Source organism: Nylanderia fulva, unplaced genomic scaffold (assembly GCF_048542155.1).
Source record: "Nylanderia fulva isolate GAGA-0341 unplaced genomic scaffold, ASM4854215v1 Scaffold8, whole genome shotgun sequence".
NCBI classification, from domain to species: Eukaryota; Metazoa; Arthropoda; class Insecta; order Hymenoptera; family Formicidae; genus Nylanderia; species Nylanderia fulva.
In genome coordinates this window covers 2,324,067-2,330,343 of record NW_028190916.1, presented here as the reverse complement: position 1 = coordinate 2,330,343, position 6,277 = coordinate 2,324,067, and positions in this window count along the sequence as shown.

Genomic DNA, 6,277 nt, shown 5'->3' with positions numbered 1-6,277 from the left:
GAGGGTTGAAGGCTTCCCCTGGTGAAGATTCACCGGCTCGGCGCGCAGAAGATCGGGCTCGCTGCCAAAGCAATTCAGCTGCAATAATATTTGCATAAACTGGATTCGCATTGTGTATGGTGCATAAATCACGCAGCGACACTCGCTCTTTCGCTTGGCAATAACGAAGAAACGCCGAAGCATATACCATGCACGTGGTTCAGGTACACCAGTATGTCATACGAGGGTAAATAAATCGATACGGTAGGAAATAGAATCGTTTATCGCGTTCGCTATTATTCATTACGATACATTTTACTCGCCCGACAAGGGTAAGCAAAGTTTTATCACCGTATTCTATTGCTCTGTCATTTGTAGAATAATTTCATTTAGATATATTACATTATATTTTTTATGTGATATTTTACAAGCGCAATTAACGATATAAATGTTTAGATAAATTATTTGTTGTTTATTATTACATAATCTTCGCGCAAAGCTCTGTGAAAAGCCAACATTTCGAACGGATTAAATAAGAAATGCCGTCGTCTTGAAACTCTGAAGAATATAAATCTCGTTTATAACTTTACTTTTACGCTGAGCTGGTTGCTGACAGCGACTTTTGTATTGTTTGCAGCAGAGATGTAAACAACGCCGCCGTTCTTACTGCAATTCCCAACCAGAATGCCGTTCAATTGGGCGTATTTTTCGTGATCGACTAGAACGGAAAGAAGTTCTCCAGCGTTTCAAGGATGCAAGGAGACGGCAAAACACTCGATGATCAAACCGTGAGTTGGCCGAAATTGAAGAATTTGGTGCAAGAAGAGTACTAGTTTTATATCAGAAACTTTTTCAGAGGCCATCAAAAATTTATTTGAAAGTTGTACGTAGTCTATGCACCAATAATAATTTGTATTTATGATTTAAAATTAGAGAGATGCGTATTTATTTTTTGCTTTAAAAAATATAATTTTACGAAAACTATATTTTTTGCGCATTTAAAAATAACTTACCTATATATTTTTCTAAGTTAAATAATCAATAATTTGGCATTGTTATATACTTTGAAATCAATTGTGATATCAAAATTAAAAAAGTTGTTGTTGTTAATTGTATTTTAGTTTATTTTTGTTAACAATATAGGCAAGTATCTTTGATTATTTTTTAAATTTTATTCCGTGCAATAAATTTGGAAAATTGAAACAATACAAATAAATTAACATTTAATTATGTCATACATCCAAATTTAATTTCTCGTAGTGAAATTGCCAGATTAAGGAAGTTTGTGATTTCCGATTATTTTTTTATTATACATGCGACTTAAAAAAGCATCGTATATAAAAATGGTATGCTTTATTATTTTGCAAATTTTGAAATATTCTGTGTACGTATATCTTTTAAGCAATATATAAGAATAAATAATGCAGAGATTTCAACCGCTGCTGAATTTTTTCAAATTCAAATTTTTATTGGTATCTGTGATATAGTATTCGCAAATCCCAGAAAGATTATCTCGAGATTAAAAGAATAATTCAACATTCACCAGCACGATCACCGGCGCAAAGACGGAATTGTAAAACAATAATCAATATATAAAATATAAAGTATATAAAGCATTGTTTAAAATAATTGTATAAAATATGATTTTATTAAATAGTTATTATAAATTTTAATTCGTTCATTTAAGTAATAACTATTCAATAAATTTGTTTTTAGATGTAAGCTCAAATATATGTATACAAAATATGATTAATAAAAAATTTGATTCTTCTATATAAAGAATCTAAAGAATTATAAATCTTAAATAATGCTAAAAATATGTATACGTATATAGAGATTATTATTAAATTTTTTATATAAATATTTTATAATAAAATTCACAATATTTAATACGCATCGTATTACATAATGATATGATGTAATTTATATATTTATACAATGATGTAAACTGAGTCATTGTCGTAAAGATAAGCGAGTAAGTTACGTTCAGTTAAATAACAAGTAATAAATCAGCAAACATATAAATTACTTACCTCATAGTTGGCACCAATGTCTCTTTGGACTTCCTCCTACTTTTCTCTTGTTTGTCATTTGCTATTCCTTCGTGACACTTACTCGCGAAAACACGGTTAATTACGATCGCGCACTTTTCATTGGAATACGACGACGTTTTAGCATTTCTGAGATTAATCGCACACAACACACTTTATTTTATATCGCGATAAAACAACATGAAAATATCATGATTGTAATTGTTATCCATCGCTTTATTCGATCGAATCGCATGATTTGATAATATTTTAGTCAAATGTAAATTAATATGTAAATCATAAAATACATGTTTCAACAAATGATCAAAGCATAAAGTTGTGCTACACGATTGATAAATATATAAAGATATAGAAGATCGATAATGAGACTTATAGTCAGGCTTAAACGCGTCGCAATAATACTCGAGACAAATCGTTTTATGTGTATTGGCAATATTCGTAATGACTGAACAAAATCTGCCATTTTAACCTCATTACTGATAGTGCGTGATACTACGAACGTAAATTGAAACTATAATTATTGTAAATGAGAAAATGAATCGATTGCGCGGTCATTGATGATTGTTAAAATAACAAGTAATAAATAAAAAACAATAATCGCGTATTGTTTAATTGGTAAAATTAATTGGTATTTCTCGATACTTTTCGCAATCGTAACTCGAGAGGTAATAGATGATACGCGGAATGTCTCGCGACACTCCCTGCTCGTTCGAGTCTCACGACTTGAATGACAAGGTCACAGATGATCCGTAACGTAACCGATAGCATGCTCGTTATTGTTCACAAGTTGCGAAAAGCAAAGGCCGCACACATAGATGTAACAATATATTGAGAACTACGAAATATTTAATGCTATAAACTGTTACACACATGTTCTTTCATTTTCAAATTAACTGTTAATAAATAATTAACGTGTTTATCATATCTTCTTGTTACTTTAAAAACTATGAAGAATTAACGATTATTAGCTTGCACAATTAATTTTCCTTCACAATTAATAATTCGTCACTTGCAAAGAATATAATATTCTACATGTACTAGTTTGTAATATGTTAAATATTTCCTGATAGATTACTAATTAACTATCGTAGAGAATTATTTCTGAATTTCTCTCACAATCAGTCATTAAAATATTGAATACAAAATGATAATGATTCGCACGTTATTGCGACGTGTTTAATTAACTACAGTCATTATTGATTCCATATTTTAATCAACTATGTATATACAATGTAATATATATACAGTTATATTACAAATTTAGCGTTTGTGCATTGGTGATCTATTGAAATACGTATTTTATGTGATTTATCGGTTGAAATTAATCTTACGAGTTAACAAGGCGGATCGTACATTCGTAATAGTAATTTTCTTTTATCGCAATATACATATGTGTGTAAAATAAATAGACTGCATGTCGTATATGTGATTAACGAGTGTTATATAAAGTTTCAATCGATCGTCATTCTAATTCTAATTAATGCGCGATCGTAATTAACCGTGTTTTCACAAGTAAATGTCATGAAAAAGCAGTAAATTAATAAAAGAAGAAATAAAAAATATACAGTAACATTGGAATAACTATAGGATAAGGAATTTATAATTTTAATTTATTATTTTTATGAAACTTTAATAACTTGCCTATTTTCGCGATTTACTTCGCATCAGGCATAATAATGCATAAAAATATTTTCGTTCTTATTTTAAAACACTTTAAATATTTAATGTAATATTTATAATTACATAAGTTTAGATTATCATCTGTTCATCAATCGTATGAGAATATCGATGATCGTTTAAAGTTGTAACCTAGCATTTCTGTCACGAGAAATTTAATTCGAATATATGACATAATTATAAATGTATAAAGAGTAAATTTAAAAATTATCAAAAATAATTCAAAAATTTTTTAATCAATTTAAAGCTTGAAAAAATAAACTTATTGTATTATCTATAAAATTGATATAATAAGAAAGTTCTAAATTAAAAAAATTGATTATGACAATGCACTTTTCATAGCTAATAAAAAAAACAATTTTATAATATACCTGTGTAAAAGGATGGCAAATGAGAAATCGATACTCTGAGTGAGCTTACAAGGGAGCTACGCCAAATCATATAATGAGATTTTTATCGGATATCTTATAAAGCGGGAAATTACACGAACTTTCTATGCATTGTTACGTTATGCGAACTAAATTGAAACACGAGATTTTCCTGATCGGAATGTCACGATTATCACAACACATCTGCATGATCGAAAAAGAATTATGTAAATTATTTTTTGTATATAAATTTTGTATAAAGTGTTCTCATCGTATATTAATGGACTGAAAAAAGCACAATCTTACACAGAATTTTAAAATAATTTTAAAATAATCACTATAATATACATATTTGTACTTAACAAAACATACAATATTTATATTTAATATATAAACTATATGATAAAACATAAAATTGTTTGAATTTAAAATCATAAGTAAATAATTAACAATTGAAATCAAGATAAAGATTGAATGGCAAATGGTATTAAACTAAAAATTTTCAAACTTTTATGCATTTTTAAGATAAAAATCAATTTATTATGTTCGCGAATTTTTTTTCTCTACTGCTCTCAATCTATTTTGTATAGCGGAATATCGTAAAAGAAAAATGCAAGTGCACATTAGAGAGTCTGCAGTTTGAATAGGCTTTATAAATCCGACAAGCTGTAAAAAGAGGAAGGAAAAAAACTAGATTTCTCTTCCGCGAAGTTTTCCACGGAATCAAAAATATTGTATAAGCGTATTCGAGTTGTAAAAATTTAACGGAGCATTCGCGGAAGGCACAGCTCACTCTTGCGAAAACTGGCGGATCTGTCGTCTCTAAACTGCTCGGGTTTCGGAAATTGCAGCGTGATGCACATTACAGAATGTTACTGGCACGGAAAAGTCTCTCGGACAAGACAATTTGTCACGAGTGAAGATGCGGAACAAAGACGCATATCGAACAACTCGCCATTCCGTAGTCGGAGGATACTCGACCGTTCCTCTTTTATACGACGTTGACAGAAGTCCGCATTCGCTGACGAAGCGGGGGCTACAAGTATTACTGCTGGAAACGGAAAATGCATATCCGTTGTAAATGCCCTCTCACTGATGACACGGTTGCTGGTAGCGGTATCTTGAAATATCGGATGGATTGTTACGAACGCGGAAATGTGATATGAAAAACGAACGAGCAGAAGCATGTAAATATTATACTTGCGATTATTTCGTTAACGAGATTTGATAACACGTAGCGGAAAAAATGAAAAAATTGACATAATTCAAAAAATCTCATTTTACGCAGATAAAATATTATTTATATAAAAAAAAGCGCAACGCAATCAAAATATATCATTTAAATTCTATTGTATTAAAAAGAATATAATTTATTCGAGCGGTTGAAAAAGTAAGATATATAACTCTAAAAGAAATACGCAAAAATATAAAACTTTCGCATTATACTTCCGTATATAATATAAAGTTTTATTTTTTTTAAGTATAAAAAAAATTTCTTTTTAGTATAATAAAAAATGCTCTAATGTAGCAAGATTTACATTAAGTACTTGAACAAAGAGTTTTGTTTTTCAGAATGTAGAAAGATATGATTTATATATCGCACTACCGCGCCACACAATAACTAATGTCCAGGATATCTTTTGTTTCCAAAGTGAAGAATATCATACTTCCATTTATTCTACGTCCTCTGTTTGAAATTCAAATTCGCTGCTCGTTATAACGTTTTAAACTGTTATAATAGTCCGTGCGGAACATGACGCGTGAAACTAACTTGGCCAAGTCAACAGAATCTGCCGTATTTAGTGAAACAACATCGCGTAACATTAAGACCGATTATCTATTTGTTTTTTTCATTATTTCTCTCTCGCTCTCCATATTTTACAATTTGTTTTGTTCGCAATTTCTCAACTATTAGAGGTTATACGAATAAATCATATATGCGTGTCACATGCGAGGTGTGCAATTATAATGTTCGCAATTTCTATCGTATTAATAATTGTTTGAAGAAAGAATATAAGAATATATATTTTTTTTGCAAAAATACTTTACGGACGAAAAAACTTGTAAAACTTCGTGGGAACGCGATTTATTGCTGGTTTTCTTTCGGCCCGCAGATTGCGGCAGATTTAGAATACAAAAAGAGTTCTCCATCTCGCCGCAGAATTTTCCATTTTAATATTGTATATTGACGCGAACAATTAT